Source organism: Diabrotica virgifera, chromosome 2 (genome assembly GCF_917563875.1).
Source record: "Diabrotica virgifera virgifera chromosome 2, PGI_DIABVI_V3a".
In the NCBI taxonomy this organism is placed as follows: domain Eukaryota; kingdom Metazoa; phylum Arthropoda; class Insecta; order Coleoptera; family Chrysomelidae; genus Diabrotica; species Diabrotica virgifera.
Window position 1 is genome coordinate 146,279,437 of NC_065444.1, and position 23,748 is coordinate 146,303,184.

Genomic DNA, 23,748 nt, shown 5'->3' on the forward strand with positions numbered 1-23,748 from the left:
TCGTCACCATTACAAATAAGTAAATCAGAGATGGAAGAAATAACCAAATCCCTGAAAAATGGAAAATCCCCTGGTCCTGGTGATATCCCTGCAGAATTAGTGAAAGCCGTCACAGACAAACTCCAAGAACAGCTAAAAAAACTCTTCCAAGATTGCTTAAATGGTGCCGAATTACCAAAAGAATGGAAATTATCTATCATGTCCACAATCCACAAAAAGGGCAGCAAGGATCAGTGTGAAAATTACAGAGGAATTGCGGTAAACAGCACAATAAGTAGGATGTATGGGAAACTTATTAAGAACAAAATAGAAAATGACTATAGAGATTACGAAGCAGAGGAGCAAGCTGGCTTTAGAGCTGGGCGGTCCACAGTAGACCACCTGTACTCTATTACGCAAGTTATTGAGAAAAACAAAGCCGTCAATAAACAAGTTCACCTGGTATACGTAGACTGACAAAAAGCATATGACAGTGTGCCTCTCAGCAAACTATGGTCAACCCTACATCAAACCAACATTAAACATGGTCTAATCAAAGCAGTCCAAAGTCTGTATAATGGAACGACTGCAAAAATTAAAACTGGATCAAGGATGTCTGAGGGATTTAAGGTCACGAAAGGATTGAAGCAGGGTTGTTGTATTTCGCCTACCCTTTTTAAAATTTATCTGGAACAAGCACTCAAGCTGTGGAAAAGAAAATGTAATGGAATGGGAATCCCTCTCAATGACGACACAACACTATACACTTTATGTTTCGCTGATGACCAAATTCTGATTGCTCAAGATCATGACGACTTAAGTTACATGACGCGGAAGCTAATAGAAGAATATAACAAATGGGGTCTCGAAGTCAACATTAAGAAAACTGAATCCATGTGTATTGGAGGAACAAAACAGTCCATTACATTAGACGATGGAGTAGAAATTAAACACTGCGATGAATACAAGTACCTGGGCATGAAGATAACTCAAGATGGAACACTCGACGCTGCTATAAAAGACAGAAACATACAGGGTAGAAAAGCCATATCCATGATGAACGGCATTCTGTGGGACCAGACAATATCTAAAGCGAACAAACAGCTCATATACAATAGCATACTTAAAAGAATAATCACATATGGCAGTGAAGTTTGGCCACTGAAACAAAGAGCTTAGAAAATGTTACTAGTAACAGAAATGGACTTCTGGAGAAGAGCAGCAGGCAAATCAAGAAGAGATCGGATACCGAACGAGAGAATACGAGAAATGATGGGAGTAACATATACAATAATTGATGACATAAAAACAAAACAACTGGTATGGTACGGTCATGTACAGAGAATGCCAGATGCCAGGATCCCTAAGCAGATTTTGGCATGGACACCACAAGGGAGAAGAAAAAGAGGAAGGCCGAGAAGAAGCTGGAGGGAGGGAATTGAAAAAGGACTAGAGGAAAGAGAAATCCCTCCAGGTCTATGGCTAAACAGAGAAGAATGGCGGTTAGGAGTCGGAAGGCGTCGGAGAACGCTGTAAACCGATAGTAGTAGTAGTAGTAGTAGTAGTAGTAGTAGTAGTAGTAGTAGTAGTAGTAGTAGTAGTAGTAGTATTAGTAGTAGTAGTAGTTCTAATAACTCTGTTTTTGTCCTACTAAGTTTTAAACCATTTTTCTCAATAGCTTGTCTCCTCTGTTCCAGTTTTTTTCTAGTCGTTTTCACTATTTCCCATTAACACCACATCATCAGCATACATTAAGTACCAGGGAATGTTACTCTCTAATTTCGCTGTTATCTGATCCTAAACTAATTAGAATAAATAAGGACTAAGTACCGAGCCTTGGTACAATCTTAGTGTCACATGAAATTTATGAGTCACTGCCACATATTATGTCCTAATACTAGTTGTTATTTTCTCATACACATCTCTTAGATACAATGTTTACATATTCACCGGGGCCTTCTTTTTTATTGAGTGCTCACCGTAGCATCTCTCGAGGAACTCCATCTCCAACTTTGCCATAATGAATAAACTCCAACTTTCCTGTACTTTACCACAATGAAAATTGTATCTTTGTTGGTCACCACTTGTTATTTGTGGCATATACGAATAAAATATGTTAATGCTTATTTTATTTCCATAGGACCATACACATGTCTTAGATACAATGTTAACATATTCACCGGACCTCCTTTTTTATTGAGTGCTCACCATCGCATCTCTTAAGGAACTCCATCTCCAACTTTGCCTTAATGAATGAACTCCGTCTCCAACTCTCCTGTATTTTTTTCATAATGAAAATTGCATCTTTGTTGGTGACCACTTGTTAATTGTGGCACATATGCATAAAATACACACAACCAAACTTATAAGAAATCACCATCACCATGTATTTCAAAGCAATATTTATTTCTTTTGAAAATACTTGTTATTGTTGCGAAGAATAAAGGTTTTTATCGAAAATCAACAAATCGATAAAACAATCAGATAGTACAGCTCGATACGGTATAGGTTATTTGCTTGAGTTGCAAATTGAACGAAAATTAATAAACAAACTTTTGCGTCCAAAAACGAAAATATGCCTCATGCGTGGTTATAGAACTTACAACGGGGAAAGATTATTGGTCTTGTGGAGCAAGTAATGTTCTTAGAGGGACATAGCTGCAGAGCTAGTCGTAACAGGGCGTTCTGTCCAAAACCTATGCTAGGTAAGAGGAACTAGAAAAAGCAAGGGAAAGTCGCCTAAAAGTAATAACGACTCACCATGATCGTCTAATTGTCCAATCAGCTGCAAGTCACCCAACCATTTCTCACCTGCAGCTCCAAAGGCAGCTTTTGAAAGCTACAAGTGTAACTTTTCCAGTTGTAACGATAAGAAGAAGAGTTAGTGCCAGGAAGTATACAACAGGAGACAGTTATGGGTTCCCTAGTTATCCAGGCAGCACAAGATTGATCACCTAAATTGGTGTCTTCACGACCAAAACTGGAATATTGGGAATTAACAAAATATGCTATTTTCAAAAAATGAGTGAGAGAATAATTATTATGGAGGACTGGAATGCAAGAGTTGGAAATAACATCAACAAGGGACTTGGAAGCCTTGGGCGGTATGAAGAAAAAGCTGAGAACAGAAATAGTAAGATGATACAATTTTGTGTAAATAACGCCTTAAAAATTGGAAATACATTCTGGTATCAAAATATGGAGGACAGATACACTTTTGAAGCACAGGAAACAAATGCTAAAAGTCTGATAGATTACATCGTGATTCCTGCTGAAACGGATATTATCAAAAATATAAAAACAGAAAAATTACATAGAGAAACGTAATAGAACAAAGATAGCAGTAAGGGAAGCGAAAAAGCTGAGCTGGGAAGAATTCGGAAAAGAATTGGAAGCAAATTACAAAACAGATAACAGAAAATTCTGGAATCATATAAAGGGATTAAGAGGGAAAAAAGTAAGGAACAGTATAGAATCAGAGATAAATATATATACAGTATGTCCCTGTAAGTTGTATCCATATGGAAAACTTTTTTATTATTAATTTTACAGAAAAAAGTTATTCTTCATAAAAATCTCTGCTTGGTCCAAAACCTAAAATTTAACCATCAAATATCAAATTTTTTGAATATTATACGAGGCATGTCAAAAAGTTTGAATTTCACTCAAGAGTAAAGTAGCATTATTTTTCACAATATTGAAAATTGCTATTATGAAAAGTTGTTTGGAATTAAAAACTATATTCTAGTATGCAATTACATCCTTCTAATTGAAATTTTTTTTTTTGAATAATTTTGGATAACTAACATTATTTTCAGTTATTTTAATTCAGTTAACTCTTTTATTATTAATTTTACGAAAAAAAGTGATTCTTAATAAAAAGTTCTGCCTGGTCTAAAACCTTAAATACAACCATCTTATGTTAAATTTTATCAATTTTATACGAGGTATGTCAAAAAATATGAATTTCGCTCAAGAGTAAAATACGTTTATTTTTCACAATAGCAAAAATTGTTATTATGAAAAGTTATTTAGAATTAAAAACTATGTTTCATTATGTAATTACATCCTTTTAATTGAAATATTCTGAACTATAAAGGTACTTTACTTTTGATCTAAATTTATCTTTTTTGACATACCTCGTATAAAATTGATAAAACTTCAAGATAGTTGTATTTTAGGTTTTAGACTATCCAGAACTTTTTATTAAGAATCACTTTTTTTCGTAAAATTAATAATAAAAGAATTATCAAAATTGAAATAACTGAAAATAATGTTAGTTATCCATAATTTTTCAAAAAAAAATTTTTCAATTAGAAGGATGTAATTGCATATTAGAATATAGTTTTTAATTCCAAACAACTTTTCATAATAGCAATTTTCAATATTGTGAAAAATGAAGCTACTTTACTCTTGAGTGAAATTCAAACTTTTTGACATACCTCGTATAATATTCAAAAAAATCGATATTTGTTGGTTAAATCTTAGGTTTTGGACCATGCAGAGCTTTTTATAAAGAATAACTTTTTTCTGTAAAATTAATAATAAAAAAGTTTTCCATATGGATACAACTTACAGGGACATACTGTATATATATATATATATATATATATATATATATATATATATATATATATATATATACAGTAGAACCCCGCAAATCCGAACTAATTGGGGGGACAGCCTGTTCGGATTCCGAAAAGTTCGGATTATCCGAAAGTTAGCCTAAGAAACTAACGAAGATGATTTTTAAAAGACTGCCACCGATCCCTTTATGAAACTTTATCCGCACGTTTATGCCTCCAATATTCTAAATCTGAAAAATATTTAGATTACTGAAATATTAAATCGCTAACGCCAGTAGTTTTGTTTCGTCACGGGACATGGGAATTCGGCCATGTAAATGATTCATTTAATTTGTAATCTGGATATTGATTACACTATGTTTCTCATGTTTCTTATCTTTTTCAATGTTGTCGTTCATAGTATACCATGGGAAATGTGTATTATGCACATTCCTTTATTGATTGTGTTTAGTCTAAGTCGACGCTTTTATTCACCCATTCATTAGTGTTGCAGTGTATAATACTGTAGCTACTAGTATCTTACGTAATTATTTTCTCACATAATAAACATGTTTTTAAATTTTTATTTTGAATTTTTAAATTTTTTTTTCACTTTCCTTTCCGTTGGTTCGGATTTGCCGAAAGTTCGGATTTGCGGGGTTCGGATTTGCGGGGTTCTACTGTATATATATATATATATATAATTAAATTTTGTATTTCTTGGGTTTAGGTTCAGTGAATAATGTTAAAAAAATTTGGAATTAGATTTTATTTTTCCATTTAAATCGACGTTTCGGTGGATATCTCTTACCTTTGTCAAGATTTTACACGTAAATCGACACACTCACAATAATGGACATATACAGAATGACATTTATATATATATATATATATATATATATATATATATATATATATATATATATATATATATATATATAAAAATAAATAAAAAAATATAAAAAATTAATACACACATATATATATATATATATATATATATATATATATATGAAAATTACTCAGTTCTCGGGAAGAACCGCGTTGAGAATTTATAACTCGACGTTTCGGCACCCTTTTTGGAGCCATTACCAAGAGGGGTATGGTTCCGTTCGAGTTCGGGGTCTCAATCTGCCTACTCCCCTCACTCGTGACGTACCAGTAGTGTCTTGTTCTCTAGGAGAACGGTCAAGCGGCACTGAGGTCTCAATCTGCCTACTCCTCAGTGTCGAGTGACGACCTGTCTTCGCCTGTGTAGCTCCTTTTATACTCTCAGTGCGCGCGGGAACTGTATGCGCGGGAGAGGCCTGAGTGGGATCGACTGACGTGGGGATTCGCCGAAGCAGCGGTCGCCATGTTGCCGGCAGTCTTTTGGCGTCATCGCGTGTGTTTAGGCTGTGAGGGCGTTTTTCAATTTCGATGGCTTCACGGATGATTCTCGATTTTAAGGAGCGGACAGGGGCGATGGTTTTTGCTTTCTCGAAATCTATTTGGTGACCTGTCTGAATATGATGTTGGGCAAGGGCTGAAGTAGTGTCGGAATGTTTTACAGATATGGAATGTTCGTAGATACGGTTTTGGATTCGTCGGTTTGTCTGTCCTATGTATGTCCGTGGGCAACTGGAACAAGGTATCTCGTAGACACCATGGTCTTCATTGGGGATTTGGTCTTTTACGGATCTGACAAGATTGCACAACTTGGAGTGAGTAGTGAAGACGGTTTTGATATTTAGAGGGGTAAGAATTCTACTAATCTTGTCAGTGACACCTTTGATAAAAGGTAGAAAGATTTTGGGTTGATCGGGCGGCAAGTTTTCTTTATTAGATGGAATGGGATTTAGATGTTTCTGAATGCTCCTATTGATTTGGGTTTTATGGTAGCCGTTTTGTAAGAGTGTTTGCCTTATTGAATTTATTTCAGATGGTCTGTGATTGTCGTCACTAAGCCTTATAGAGCGAGAAACAAGAGTGTTGACAACTGAACTGAGTTGGGCGGGGTGATGATGTGACTGGGCATTGAGATACCGATTTGTATGGGTGGGTTTTCGGTACACGGAATAGGAAAAACTGTGAGGTGGCTGTTTTTGAATAAGTACATCAAGGAATGGTAAAGACTCCTCAGACTCAACTTCCATCGTGAATTGAATACTGGGGTGTATTCCATTCAGGTGGGAGAGGAAGAGATCTAACGTATCTTTACCATGGGGCCAAATGACAAAAGTGTCATCAACGTACCGTAACCAGCAAGTGGTTTTGAGATTTGATGATGACAGGGCTATTGTTTCGAAATGCTCCATGTAGATATCAGCTATTACGGGAGAGAGAGAGGGGATCCCATTGGGGCACCTTTGATTTGACGGTAGAATTGATTTTGGAATGAAAAGTATGTGTTAGACATGCAATGTTTTATAAGAGATAATGTGTCTTGGGGGATTTGATGTTTGGAGTCCAAGATGGAAATGGTTTCATCAATAGGAATGTTGGTGAATAAAGAAACAATGTCAAAACTGACTAGAATATCTGAGGATGAGATAGAAATATTTTTCAGAAGATCAATGAAATGGAAAGAATTTTTGACGAATGACAAGGCGTTTTCGGCTAGTGGTTGTAGGGATGAGGCGAGATGTTTTGCCAATTTCTGAGTGGGGCAATTGTATGCACTGACGATGGGTCTTAGAGGAACGTTGGGCTTATGAATTTTTGGAAGTCCGTATATTCTTGGAATTCGGGACGATTTTTCTCTGGGTGTAAGAGATTTTTTGATGTCTGGAGGTAGAGTGGACTTATTTATGATAGATTTGGTCGTTTTTTCTAGATAGGTAGTGGGATCGTTTGGGACTCGTTTGTATTCTGTAGAATTAAGAAGTTCGGACATTTTGTCGAAATAATTAGAAGTGTTGAGAATGACGGTGGCATTACCTTTGTCTGCCGGAAGGATGACGATGTCAGGGTTGTTGTAGAGTTCTTTAAGGGCACGTCTTTCTGAAAGACTGATATTTGTCGGTGGGGGTTTGGAAGTACGGAGAATTCTGGCGACATCTTGTCTGGCAATTTCGGCTTGGTCGGAAGGAAGATGAGAAATAGCTTCTTCAGTTTGACAAATAATTTTCTCCGTTGGGATTGAAAGAGGAGTGACAGAAAAATTGAAGCCTTTAGACAGAGCTTTGGTAGCTGAATCGGATATGTTAACATCTGAGAAATTGCGTACAACAGTAGAAGGTTGTTGATTTGAAGGTGGCTGTGGATTTTGATGAGCGATGAGTGTGGCTAGTTTGCGTTTCTGGGTTTGGGTTTTGGTGTCAGAAATGTGTTGAGCTTTTTGATGAGAAAGGCGATCGAAAGTGTCCCATAATAATGGATGTATATTGTGAGAGTGGATATCATTGTAGGTTTTGAAAAGTCGGGAATTTGTTGTGTCTAAGTTGCGGCGGGTGGAATGAATTGAATTTCGAAGAAGTGAAAAGCCCGTTGTTCTAAGAATTCTGGAAATGGATGGAGATTTAGTATGATGTTTTACTTGAAGAGATATTGGAATAACCTGATGGTCACGACATGATTTGAGAAAAGCAAGGTCGCAGAGAAGACGGTATTTGCGTGAAAGAAGATTAGAAAAGGATTTTGTAAGAATGAAAAATTCCTCCCCGTAGAGGCGAATAAAATGTTCGGAAAGATTTCCGCGGTCAGGTAAATGAAAATTACTAAGTTCTCGGGAAGAACCGCGTTGAGAATTTATAACTCGACGTTTCGGCACCCTTTTTGGAGCCATTATCAAGAGGGGTATGGTTCCGTAAAAATCTTTCTACCTTTTATCAAAGGTGTCACTGACAAGATTAGTAGAATTCTTACCCCTCTAAATATCAAAACCGTCTTCACTACTCACTCCAAGTTGTGCAATCTTGTCAGATCCGTAAAAGACCAAATCCCCAATGAAGACCATGGTGTCTACGAGATACCTTGTTCCAGTTGCCCACGGACATACATAGGACAGACAAACCGACGAATCCAAAACCGTATCTACGAACATTCCATATCTGTAAAACATTCCGACACTACTTCAGCCCTTGCCCAACATCATATTCAGACAGGTCACCAAAGAGATTTCGAGAAAGCAAAAACCATCGCCCCTGTCCGCTCCTTAAAATCGAGAATCATCCGTGAAGCCATCGAAATTGAAAAACGCCCTCACAGCCTAAACACACGCGATGACGCCAAAAGACTGCCGGCAACATGGCGACCGCTGCTTCGGCGAATCCCCACGTCAGTCGATCCCACTCAGGCCTCTCCCGCGCATACAGTTCCCGCGCGCACTGAGAGTATAAAAGGAGCTACACAGGCGAAGACAGGTCGTCACTCGACACTGAGGAGTAGGCAGATTGAGACCTCAGTGCCGCTTGACCGTTCTCCTAGAGAACAAGACACTACTGGTACGCGTCACGAGTGAGGGGAGTAGGCAGATTGAGACCCCGAACTCGAACGGAACCATACCCCTCTTGATAATGGCTCCAAAAAGGGTGCCGAAACGTCGAGTTATAAATTCTCAACGCGGTTCTTCCCGAGAACTTAGTAATTTTCATTTACCTGGCCGCGGAAATCTTTCCGAACATATATATATATATATATATATATATATATATATATATATATATATATATATATATATATATATATATATATATATATATATATATATATTTATATATATATATATATATATATATATATATATATATATATATATATATATATATATATATATAAATAGAAATATTTTTATTCCTGGGTTTTTCGGTCTAAATAAATGAAACACTATTCTTGCTTAAACGTTTCGGCTATTTGCCATTTTCAATAAGCACTTTAATGATTATAACATTACACTTTTTACAATATATTTTCACATACAGGTTCTGTATTTTAATATTCACAAAAATGTATGCTTCATTCTCGAGATGTTAACGGAGAATGGAGCATACATTCAAAAAACACAGATTTTTCCGCATTCTCTATTTCATTTGTTTATATTTGTATATATATATATATATATATATATATATATATATATATATATATATATATATATATATATATATATATATATATATATATATGTTACACTTGAAGTTTCCGCGGGAGCTATATGTGCTTTCTGTTGTTTTCCGGGTTTGTGAATGTGGTGGATGTGAAGGGTACGACAGAGAAAATAGGGAGAGTGCTGAGAAAACATAACATAGAAACGATATTTAATACGTACAGAAAGATCTCAACTATTTTACCAACACCAAAGACCAAAATATCGTTAGAAAGTCAAGGTGTATACGAGATTCCGTGTGGGGATTGTGGAAAGTCGTACATTGGACAGACCAACCGAAGAATCCAGGTAAGACGAGAAGAACACCGAAATGCTATCGAAAGGGGAGAAACCACGTCATCCCTGGCTCAACATGTCGCAAATACAGGACACACAATAAACCTGAACCAAACAACGATGTTAGCTAACATCGAAGTAAAAAGAAAACGGGAAATCAGAGAATCGATAGAAATTGAAAGAAATCCCAACGGCTTAAACCAAAGAGATGATGCGCAACGGCTTCCTACAACATGGAAAACGGTACTGAAGAAAAAGACCAAAATAAACCAGACCGCAACATCCACGCGTAACATCCCGCCGACGACTGCAACCTACACCGGACCAATAACAAGAGCCCGAGTTCGCGCAGGGCAAGCAGCAGCAGCATCAGGATCAACTACATAAGTGACGGTATCGTGAGTAAGAATTCAGTTTACTTCAAGCAGCAGCGAGAAGCGGAACTACCTGACTTGACAATGGCAAGTGAGATCTTGCCGAAACGTCGTCAAAATAATGGTTTTTCTCAAAACCAAAATTATTCAACGCGGAGTCAAACCCGGAAAACAACAGAAAGCATATATATATATATATATATATATATATATATATATATATATATATAAACAAATGAAATAGAGAATGCGGAAAATCCCCTTACGAACAATTCACACATCCACTACTTCCACTACTACTACTACTATATATATGATATATATATATATATAGTATGTCCCTGTAAGTCGTATCCATATGGAAAACTTTTTTATTATTAATTTTACGAAAAAAGTTATTCCTTATAAAAAGCTCTGCATGGTCCAAAACCCCAGATTCAACCATCAGATATAAAATTTTATGAATGTTATACGAGGTATGTCAAAAAGTTTGAATTTCACTCAGGAGAAAACTAGCTTTATTTTTCACAATAATGAAAATTGCTGTTATGAAAAGTTGTTTGGAATTAAAAATTGTATTCTAATATGCAATTACATCCGTTTAGTTGAATTTTTTTTTACATTTATGGATGACATTATTTTCAGTTATTTCAATTCTAATAACTCTTTTATTATTAATTTTACGAAAAAAGTGATTATTTAAAAAAATTTTGGACGGTCTAAAACCTCAAATATAACCATCTTATATCAAATTTTATCAATTTTATACGAGGTATGTCAAAAATATAAATTTATATCAAAAGTAAAGTACCTTTATAGTTCAGAATATTTCAATTAGAAGGATGTAATTACATACTGAAACATAGTTTTAAATTATAAATAACTTTTCATAATAACAATTTTCGATATTGTGAAAAATAAACGTATTTTGCTCTTGAGCGAAATTCATATTTTTTGACATACCTCATAGAAAATTGATAAAATTTTGCATAAGATGGTTGTATTTTAGATTTTAGACCATGCAAAACTTTTTATTAAGAATCACATTTTTTCGTAAATTAATAATAAAAGAGTTATCTGAATTGAAATAACCGAAAATAGTTAGTTATCCATAATTTTTCAAAAAAAAATCAATTAGAAGGATGTAATTGCATGCTAGAATATAGTTTTTAATTCCAAAAAACTTTTCATAATAGCAATTTTCAATATTGTGAAAAATAAAGCTCCTTTACTCTTGAGTGAAATTCAAACTTTTTGACATACCTCGTTTAATATTCAAAAAATTTGATATTTGATTGTTAAATCTTAGGTTTTGGACCATGTAGAGCTTTTTATGAAGAATAAGTTTTTTTCGTAAAATTAATAATAAAAAGTTTTCCATATGGATACAACTTACAGGGACATACTGTATAATAATATGTTTAGAAGCGGACATGATATGTTTTGAAGGATATATTATATTTTAAATTTCTGTAGTTTCGGTTCTAGTTGACGGATTTTGATCATTTTTTACATTCCATGTACGTTTTGCGTATATTACAAATATATGGAATATTTTAGTAATTGATTAGTAAACACATTAAATAATTTGTTTAAACCGTTAAAAAATTATTTTTCCTAAAGGATTCTCATTTCTTATTGTATTCTAATGCGTTATTCTAACATATTTCTGTAGTTTCGGTTCTAGTTGATGGATTTTGATCATTTTTTACAATCGTATGTACGTTTTGCGGGTATTACAAATATACAGTATGTCCCTGTAAGTAGTATCCATATGGAAAATTTTTATTATTAATTTTACGAAAAAAGTTATTCTTTATAAAAAGTTCTGCATGGTCCAAAACCCAAGATTTAACCATCAGATATGAAATTATATTAATGTTATACGAGGTATGTCAAAAAGTTTGAATTTCACTCAAGAGTAAAGTAGCTTTATTTTTCACAATATTGAAAATTGCTATTATGAAAAGTTGTTTGGAATTAAAAACTATATTCTAATATGCAATTACATCCTTTTAGTTGAAAAAAAAATATTTTTGAAAAATTATGGATAACTAACATTATTTTCAGTTATTTCAATTCTGATAACTCTTTTATTATTAATTTTACGAAAAAAGTGATTCCTAATAAAAAGTTCTGGATGGTCTAAAACCTAACATACAGCAATCTTATATCAAATTTTATCAATTTTATACGAGGTATGTCAAAAAAGATAAATTTAGCTCAAAAGTAAAGTACATATCTTTATAGTTCAGAATATTTTAATTGGAAGGATGTAATTACATATTGAAACATAGTTTTTAATTCTAAATAACTTTTCATAATAACAATTTTCGATATTGTGAAAAATAAACATATTTTACTCTTGAGAGAAATTCATATTTTTGACATAACTCTATAAAATTGATACAATTTGACATAAAATGGTTGTATTTTAGGCTTTAGATCACGCAGAACTTTTTATTAAGAATCACTTATTTTCGTAAAATTAACAATAAAAGAGTTATCTGAATTGAAATAACTGAAAATAATGTTAATAATTCATAATTTTTCAAAAAAAAAATTTTTTCAATTAGAAGGATGTAATTACATAATAGAATATAGTTCTTAATTCCAAACAGCTTTTCATAATAGCAATTTTCAATATTGTGAAATATAAAGCTACTTTACTCTTGAGTGAAATTCAAACTTTTTGACATACCTCGTATATTTAAAAAATTTGATATTTGATGGTTAAATCTTAGGTTTTGGACCATGCAGAGCTTTTTATGAAGAATAACTTTTTTTCGTAAAATTAATAATAAAAAAGTTTTCCATATGGATACAACTTACAGGGACATACTGTATATATATGTTACACTTGAAGTTTCCGAGGGAGCTATATGTGCTTTCTGTTGTTTTCCGGGTTTGACTCCGCGTTGAAGTAGACTTCCAGCAACAGCGAGAAGCAGAACTACCTGACTTGACAATAGCAAGTGAGATCTTGCCGAAACGTCGTCAAAATAATGGTTTTTCTCAAAACCAAAATTATTCAACGCGGAGTCAAACCCGGAAAACAACAGAAAGCATATATATATATATATATATATATATATATATATATATATATATATATATATATATATAAATTCGGGTTCAAAACGTCCTCCGACGTTGTCCGATGCCTTGTTGCCAATATCTTCTATCATTGCAGTTTTCATCTTCTAATCCTCGTACACTCATTGATCGTCTTACTCCTTGTATCCATGTCGTTCTTGGACTTCCTCTTTTTCTGTTTTCTGTGGGTATCCAATTCATAATTTTCTTTGGCAGTCTTTCCTCCCCCATTCTCTGTACATGTCCGTACCACGTTAATTGTTTCTTCTCAATGCACTCTACAACCGTTTCTTGTAAATTCATTCTTCGCTTTATTTCCTCATTTCTAACCCGGTCCAATCTCGATGTTCTACTTGCTCTTCTTAGGGCGTCCATCTCAGTAGCTTCTAATTTTCGTTTTAGGTGTTCCTTTATTCTCCATGTTTCGGATCCGTATACCAATGTGCTCTTAATCATGGTGTATATTCGCATTTTTCTTTGTTTCCGTATCTCGGTACTCCATAAAACTCCGTTCAATGATTTAATTATCGTTCTTGCTTTATTCATTCTGCTCTTAATTTCTGCGTCGTCAGTACCTTCCTTGTTGAAATTAATGCCAAATTCTTATATTTATCACAGCTAGTTATTTTCTGATTATTGTCCAATATCATATCAGTTGAATACTCACCTAGGCATAAATATTGTGTTTTTTCTACATTCATCTGCAATCTCCATTTTTCGTATTCTTCCTTCAATTTGCGAGTCATATATTCCAAATCTTCTTTATCGTTTGCACATATTATCTGATCGTCTGCAAACTGAAGGGGGTACAGGCAGGTGTTGTCGTCGATTTGGATGCCCATTCCACTGCATTTTCTTTTCCATATTGCAAGGACTTTGGCGATATAAATATTAAACAGACTCGGTGATATGCAACATCCTTGTCGTAGACCTTTGTTGACTGTAAACAAATCTGTTATTTTGTTTCCTAATTTTACTGCAGATTTCATGTCACTGTATAAATTTTGGACAGCTTTTATGAGAGTAAAGTTAATGTTGGAGTTTTGCAGTACTTCCCATAGTTTCGGTATCGGTATATTGTCATACGCTTTTTGTAAATCTATAAAAATAACCAATTGAAAATAGGGACTACAGAAATAGTGAAAAACTGGAACATTGGGAATTAACAAAATGTGCTATTTTCAAAAAAAGTCATCCTGACTTTTGCAAAATCAGATGACCCACGAAATCGTGTACTTAGAACTTGAGGAAGACAAGCAAGAACGAAAACTGTCAGATCTGTTCACAAATATAAAAGGGAAAGTGTAATGTTCTGGAGAGGAATTTTGATCCGTAAAAAAACTTTAATTTTCATCCAATTAACTTTAACTGCTCACAGGTATGTTGATAACCTGTAGTTAGGCTCTGGAGAGGTGTAATAGGCGAAAATTTAATTTTCATGCATGATAGTGGACCTCCACATACCATCAGAGTGACTAGAGGCATCATTGAAGCGGAAGGTATCCCTTGTTTGGAGTGGCCTGCTTGGTCACCCGAGCTTATTCCTATAGAGTATATATGGGATATGCTTAAAAGAAAAATTAGAGCTCGCCGGGATAATCCACAAAACACCGCACGGCTAGTACAAGCTGCTCTTGAAGAATGGAGCAACCTACCACAACAAAATGTTAATAATTTGATTAGCAGCATGCCCACGCAAACTGAAGCTGAAAGACTAGAGGTGATAACACTGAATACCAAAAAAAAATTAATAAAAACAATTCAAACATTATTCGTTTTACATTGAAATTGTTTATGCTGTTGACTTTTAAATAACTAATTTCGATTTGCTTTTTAAATACTTTATGGTTTTATTTAATTGTAATTGTATTTTATTTAATTGTGTAATATTATGTATTTGTTATTAAATTGCTTTAAAATAAATATTGTTTGACTTCGTGTGTTAGTTTTTTTAAATTCGCACGAAATAATAAGAAATGTCAGATGATTCCATATAAGTTTGGTTTTGCGTATGTTAATGCTTATTTCTCTAGTCTTATTTCTCTAGACATAATCGACTCTTTTAGAAGCTAAAAAACGAAAAAAATTTGAGTAAATTCACGGAAGTACCTACTTTTTTTTTAAATGAGATAAAACTACGAAGAAAAAAGTGAAATATTTATAAAAAAATTAAAAAATGAGAAGTACTAATTTAAAAGTCTATTTATTCATTCAACGTTTATTTTTCCTGAAAATCGACTAATTACTATATCGCACAATGTAGCACTGTTCGGTAAGTACTCTTAATTTTTTTAACCCTTTTTTAATCAACATTCAAGATAGAACTGGAACAGTGACGGAGCAAAACAGATTTAATCCAATTTAAATACGCATAATTTAAGTAATTATGACAATGTGTAGTTCAAACATAATTTTTTAAATATTACATAACTTACAGGCTATGTATGTGACATTTGTTTTCTTCTTCTTACTACTGTCATCATTTTAAAATTTAATCATCGTTTTCTTCCTTCAATATACATCCGCTACTGATTGTGTGGCTATTGACATATTATGCAAAATATATTGTGGGGAAATACATTACACATTACACCATAGCCAAATTTAACTGACATAAAAATACATAGGTACATAGTTTTATACAAGGTGTCCCAAAAGTAGTGGAACGGTCGAATATTTCCCGAACTAAACATCGAATCGAAAAACTGAAAAATACGTATTCAATCATTTTCAAAAATCTATCCAATGACACCAAACACTAACCCCCACTACACCCCCTGGAGGTGGGGTGGGGAGGTAATTTTAAAATCTCAAATAGAAACCCCCAGTTTTGTTTGCAGATTTTAATTCGTTACGTAAAAGTAAGCAACTTTTATTCCAGACATTTTTTCGAACTGTGGATAGATGGCGCTATAATTGGGAAAAACGATTTATCCTGACACCATAGGTAAATTATAGAAACGGTCTAATATCTCACGAAATATACTTCCAAATGAAAAACTAAAAAACAAATTTTTAATCTTTTTCGAAAAGCTATCGAATAACACCAAACGTGACCCTCCAACCCACCCCATGGAGGTGGGGTGGGGGTAACTTAAAATCTTAAATAGCTACCCCCACTTTTTATTATAGATTCGGATCCGTCACGAAAAGTTAACCAACATTTATTCGAAACATTTTTTAGAATTGTTAATAGATGGCGCTTTAATTGGAAAAATACGATTTATTAGCGCCATCTATCAGCAATTTTAAAAAATGATTCGAATAAATGTTGCTTAATTTTTATGACGAATCCGAATCTGCAATAAAAAGTGGGAGTTGCCATTTAAGATTTTAAAGTTACCCCCCACCCCACCTCCAAGGGGTGGGTTGGAGGGTCATGTTTGGTGTTATTCGATAAGTTTTCGAAAAAGATTAAAAATCTGTTTTTTGGTGTCTCATTTATAAGTGTATTTCGTGAGATATTAGACCGTTTCTATAATTTACCTATGGTATCAGGATAAATCGTTTTTCCCAATTATAGCGCCATCTATCCACAGTTCGAAAAAATGTCTTGAATAAAAGTTGCCTACTTTTACGTAACGAATCCAAATTTGCAAGAAAAACTGGGGGTTTCCATTTGAGATTTTAAAGTTACCCCCCACCCCACCTCCAGGGGGTGTAGTGGGGATTGGTGTTTGGTGTCATTCGATAGATTTTTGAAAATGATTGAAAACGTATTTTTCAGTTTTTCGATCCGATGTTTAGTTCGCGAAATATTCGACCGTTCCGCTACTTTTGGGACACCCTATTATGATACCTATTATATATTTATAGTGTAGGAAACAGAGGTCGAACCTCGCAAAATGGACACAAATCCGGTTTTATTTTTTTATCTTATATCAAGGGATGCCTATTATAATACTAACTTTTTCTTAAAAAAATTCGCCCCGGAACCCCCCTTTTCATCCCTTTAAATCTTTCGTTTGCGAAACGTAGCCCTTACTGTACGTTTTGCAAAAAATTGATTTAATAGTAAAATGAAGAGGACTATATTTCCTACTATTTATTTCCAGACAGCATACATATTCTCTCACCCACAGTTTAGTGGGGGTGGCGCCCCAAAGTTATCAAGTTTTTAAAAAAGATGTTTAAAAAAAATTATTTTTCCCTAACTTTAATGGAAATCAAGAAAAAACCCTGCGGCAATTAATCACAAATAAGTGGCTGATTTTTGGTAACTATAGGTTTCATTTAAGATCAATTGCCCATTTTTTAATTACAGGGTGTTACATTTTAAAAAACACCTTTTTATAGCAACTGTACCGCTTATGCTAGAGTAAAAAAACTTTCAGCGATTATCCATGTACTGGTGTTATTTACAAATTTGTATAATGTACCCCCATTTTTTTCCCGGAACCACCCCAAAAAAGGAGAATTAATAAAGAAAATGATTTTCTTGGAATCCTTCATATATTATTTTGTGCACGTTCTTATTGCCCATGCATGGACACCAAAAGTTATTTCTTAATGCAACTTGTAGCCAAAAAAAAAAGATTAAATGGGGGGCTGAGAATTTTTTTTTTGCTTTTTGACCTATATGGGCATATGCTCCATCAATAGGGTTTTTCATATATGGTTATTGCAACATCCTTGCGGAAACTATCTCTATCCTTGAAAATGAACTGCAGAAACTACCCCTAACCCTTGGCGAGCATGTTTTTACCATTTTCTCATTACCTATGCATTTTTTTTGAAACGATACTTACACTGAATTAAAGACCACTATTTTCTCTACAACTAAGGTCCTATGCTTTTTTTCGTATAAGCAACCGTTACGGCAGAGTGGCGCCGTAAACCTCAGAAATGCTTTGGCGGGCTCCAGCTTTTTTTTTCGTCACCTATTCATTTTATTTATAACGCACTTATGGACCATAAAATAACACACTCTCTGCTACACATTATGACCTATGCATATTTTACTTTCCTTGCACCCTAAAGCCACAGTGGTGGCCTAAAATCAATTTTTGATTATTTTCTTTATTAATTGTCCTTTTTTGGGGTGGCTCCGGGGAAAATATGGGGTTACATTATACAAATTTGTAAATAATACTTTTACATGGATATTCGCTAAGTTTTTTTACTCTAGCATAAGCGGTTCAGATGGTATAAAAAGAGGTTTTTTAAAATGTAACACCCTGTAATTAAAAAATTGGCAATTGTTCATGAATTAAACCTATACCAAAAAATCAGCCACCTATTTGTGATTAATTGCCGCAGGGTTTCTTCTTGATTTTCATTACAGTTATGGAAAAATATTTTTGTTAAAACATCTTTTCTAAAAACTTGTCAACTTTGGGGCGCCACCCCCCTAAAGGGTGGGTGATAGACATATGCTGTCGGGAAATAAATAGTAGGAAATATAGTCCTCTTCATTTTACTATTAAGTAAATTTTTTGCAAAACGTACAGGAAGGACTACGTTTCGCAAAAACCACAAATTACCGCCTTAAAGGGCTGAAAAGGGGGTTCCGGGGCGAAATTTTTTAAGAAAAAGTTAGTCTTATAATAGGCACCCCTTGATATACCAAAAAAAATCGGACTTGTTTTCATTTTGTGAGGTTCAACCTGTTTCCTACACTATTAATTGACAATTGTATTTTTTCGATTTTATCTTAAGTAATAATTTTTTCTCTGCATTTCTGCCAAATAAATTTTTATTTTATGTATAAAAGAAGTAAATGCCTCTGAATATGTTGCTTTGTTTTTTTAATTTAAAAAATGCTTATTTTTTTTTATTTATTGGACTTTTTTAGTTGTACGGTATTTGCCGAATAAACAGTATTGAAATTTAGACGGCGCGCGGCGCGGCTGTGAAATTGTGCATGCAATATGTATTTAATATATTTATGTTTTAGTTTTAATTGCCATTAACTCTCATATTAACCGTGCTCTACTATAAAAACCGTCTTCAAAATGACGGAATTGACGGAATAATAGTCATAGTTTATAATTTATAGTTTTTAGTCACAACGAAGCGTTCGACATACCGATTACCATTTGGTATGCTATGTTTGAGCACGGGATAATAATTGGCCTGATGTTGAAGATTAGAACGGGTATACCCTATTCCACGAACATACGCCTGTTCTGGATTACTTCGACAACGAATATTTTACTGTGCAAAATAAGAAGAACGAAAGTAAATTGCAAATTACATTGTTGTTTATTGAATAATTATCAGCGCCATTTACTTTCGTACTTCTTATGTTGCACAGTCAAATATTCGTTGTCGAAGTAATCCAAAACAGGCGTATGTTCCTGGAATGCCGCATACATAGTTACTGGTAACCAAGAGCATTACAGAGAGAATATTATTACATCTTTTGTTGGAGATTTATGAAATTTTTTGAAGGAACATTTTGAAAACAGATAGAGGACTCCGCAGAAACCTTATGGGAAAGGGCTCTGTCAAATGCTCTGAAACTTTGGGTTCTGTTAGTTCTTGATGTGTAGAACAAAAGCTCAATAGGCGCGTTGTTCCAAAAAATCATGGTATTAAAGTTTTAAGATATAAGCCTCTGAAGTTACAGGTACAGTGAGGACGTTTGAGTTGGAATAAATTTATTTTCTCGAGAATGGGCGACTCTGGAGGTAAATTATGAATCAGGTCGATTTTTGTTTTGAAATTATAATTTTTTGGCATATATATCATACTAGTGACGTCATCCATCTGGGCGTGATGACGCAATGGATGATTTTTTTAAATAAAAATATTAGTCATGTGATAGCTTATTTGAAAGGTTATTCAATTCTCTATTCACTAACATAAACATTAACATAATTATTTATACAGGGCGGCCAAAAAAATTTTTTGAATTAAATTAATTGTAACAAAAAGAAGAATGTATATAATTTATTTAATTCGAAATACATTTTACTGTTGTCTGAAAACAGGGAGGAATGTTTGTTTGATAAATAAATATTGTTTTTCGCTTAAATTCAATATTAAAGCTACCGCCCACCTACCTTTTAGCAGTTTGAACATTTAATTTAAGCGAAAAGCATTGTTTATTTTTCAAATTAACATCTCTTCCTGTTTTCTGACTGCAGTAAAATGTATTTCGAATTAAATGCAGTCCGTCTAATTTATTTACCGTTGCACGTCATTATTTACGTTAGAGATCTAAATTGACATTGTTGCCCAATTACAAAAAATTCTTGAATTCATTTTAAATCAAATACATCCCACAATTTTTGCGGAAGTGGATTATACAGCAAAACAAATTAATATCCAATGTAAATAAATAAAAACTTTAGAAATAGAAAACGAGAATTAAGTTATAATCTTACGTTAAAGTACATAATAAAAACAGTAAATATAATGAAACAAATACTTATAGTAAAGAATATAAACAAATATGAAGTGTTATCACCGCAACTGTCAAATAAATGTTACCAATTTATGCCAAAATATCACCTACGTTCGATTATAGTTACAGTGTATTCCGAAAAAATGTGCTTCATAAAACGGTTTATAATCCATTTATGCAAATTAGATGAAACATATTATTGTGTATTTCTTTAAGTTAGCATTAATAGAAATCTTTAAATATTATTTCTACGCGTATATAATAAAGTATGCCTAGTGGCTGTAACTCTAGTATACTCGGCAAAGCGATTCTAAAAAAGAACACACCTACCGCCTAAATATTTCGTGTTGGTATCATGTGACGTCTAGGGCTATGACGCGGATGACGTGCAACGGTAAGTAAATTAGACGGAGTATAAATTATATACATTCTTCTTTTTGTCTCAATTAATTTAGTTCAAAAAAATGTTGGGAACTCTGTAAAAATAATTATGTTAATAATTAATGATGGTTTTGCTTGTTTTCGATTCAGAGGGTTGCACACCAGCTAGACAGGCTCTGTTTATACCATTTCAGGCGTCCTCAGTAGCTTTCGTTAGTGTGCCTACCTCTGGACCGAAAAACAGCTCTACCATCATTTTAAAGGGAATCTGAAAAATAATTCAAATTTCCCATCAGACGCGATACAGCGACATCTACTAACAAATTGAAGAATCTCAGATGCAGACTCCACCAGTTTAATAAGAATTAAAATGGTAAATAGTATTTTAAAACTGAGATTTTTCGTGTTGAAAGTTCTTACTGGTACATCCTTAATCTGCGACTTTTTCAATTAATAAGACAGCAGACGACGAATATAGAAAACGAAAGGGAAACGATCACATTCCGCTTTCATTCGTCTAGGAAAAACGGACAGCAGAGGAACTTTCAGTACTCAAATCCTAGTAAAGGAAATAAAAATAATAAATTATGGTTTTGCTTTGTTTTCGATTCAGAGGGTTGCACATCAGCTAGACAGGCTCTGTTTCTACCATTTCAGGCGTCCTCAGTAGCTTTCGTTAGTGTGCCTACCTCTGGACCGAAAAATAGCTCTACCATCATTTTAAAGGGAATCTGAAAAATAATTCAAATTTCCCATCAGACGCGATACAGCGACATCTACTAACAAATTGAAGAAACTCAGATGCAGAATCCACCAGTTTAATAAGAATTAAAATGGTAAATAATATTTTAAAACTGAGATTTTTCGTGTTGAAAATTCTTACTGGTACATACTTAATCTGCGACATTTTTAACTAATAAGACAGCAGACGACGAATATAGAAAATGAAAGGGAAACGATCACATTCCGCTTTCATTCGTCTAGGAAAAACGGACAGCAGAGGAACTTTCAGTACTCAAATCCGAGTAAAGGAAATAAAAATAATAAATGATGGTTTTGCTTGTTTTCGATTCAGAGGGTTGCACACCAGCTAGACAGGCTCTGCTTCTACCATTTCAGGCGTCCTCAGTAGCTTTCGTTAGTGTGCCTACCTCTGGACCGAAAAACAGCTCTACCATCATTTTAAAGGGAATCTGAAAAATAATTCAAATTTCCCATCAGACGCGATACAGCGACATCTACTAACAAATTGAAGAATCTCAGATGCAGAATCCACCAGTTTAATAAGAATTAAAATGGTAAATAGTATTTTAAAACTGAGATTTTTCGTGTTGAAAGTTCTTACTGGTACATCCTTAATCTGCGACTTTTTCAATTAATAAGACAGCAGACGACGAATATAGAAAACGAAAGGGAAACGATCATATTCCGCTTTCATTCGTCTAGGAAAACAAGCAAAACCATCATTTATTATTTTTATTTCCTTTACTCGGATTTGAGTACTGAAAGTTCCTCAGCTGTCCGTTTTTCCTAGACGAATGAAAGCGGAATGTGATCGTTTCCCTTTCGTTTTCTATATTCGTTGTCTGCTGTCTTATTAATTGAAAAAGTCGCAGATTAAGGATGTACCAGTAAGAACTTTCAACACGAAAAATCTCAGTTTTAAAATACTATTTACCATTTTAATTCTTATTAAACTGGTGGATTCTGCATCTGAGATTCTTCAATTTGTTAGTAGATGTCTCTGTATCGCGTCTGATGGGAAATTTGAATTATTTTTCAGATTCCCTTTAAAATGATGGTAGAGCTGTTTTTCGGTCCAGAGGTAGGCACATCAACGAAAGCTACTAAGGACGCCTGAAATGGTAGAAACAGAGCCTGTCTAGCTGGTGTGCAACCCTCTGAACCGAAAACAAGCAAAACCATCATTTATTATTTTTATTTCCTTTACTCGGATTTAAGTACTGAAAGTTCCTCTGCTGTCCGTTTTTCCTAGACGAATGAAAGCGGAATCTGATCGTTTCCCTTTCGTTTTCTATATTCGTCGTTTGATGTCTTATTAATTGAAAAAGTCGCAGATTAAGGATGTACCAGTAAGAACTTTCAACACGAAAAATCTCAGTTTTAAAAAACTATTTACCATTTTAATTCTTATTAAACTGGTGGATTCTGCATCTGAGATTCTTCAATTTGTTAGTAGATGTCGCTGTATCGCGTCTGATGGGAAATTTGAATTATTTATCTGATTCCCTTTAAAATTATGGTAGAGCTGTTTTTCGGTCCAGAGGTAGGCACACTAACGAAAGCTACTGAGGACGCCTGAAATGGTAGAAACAGAGCCTGTCTAGCTGGTGTGCAACCCTCTGAATCGAAAACAAGCAAAACCATCATTTATTATTTTTATTTCCTTTACTCGGATTTGAGTACTGAAAGTTCCTCTGCTGTCCGTTTTTCCTAGACGAATGAAAGCGGAATGTGATCGTTTCCCTTCCGTTTTCTATATTCGTCGTCTGCTGTCTTATTAATTGAAAAAGTCGCAGATTAAGGATGTACCAGTAAGAACTTTCAACACGAAAAATCTCAGTTTTAAAATACTATTTACCATTTTAATTCTTATTAAACTGGTGGATTCTGCATCTG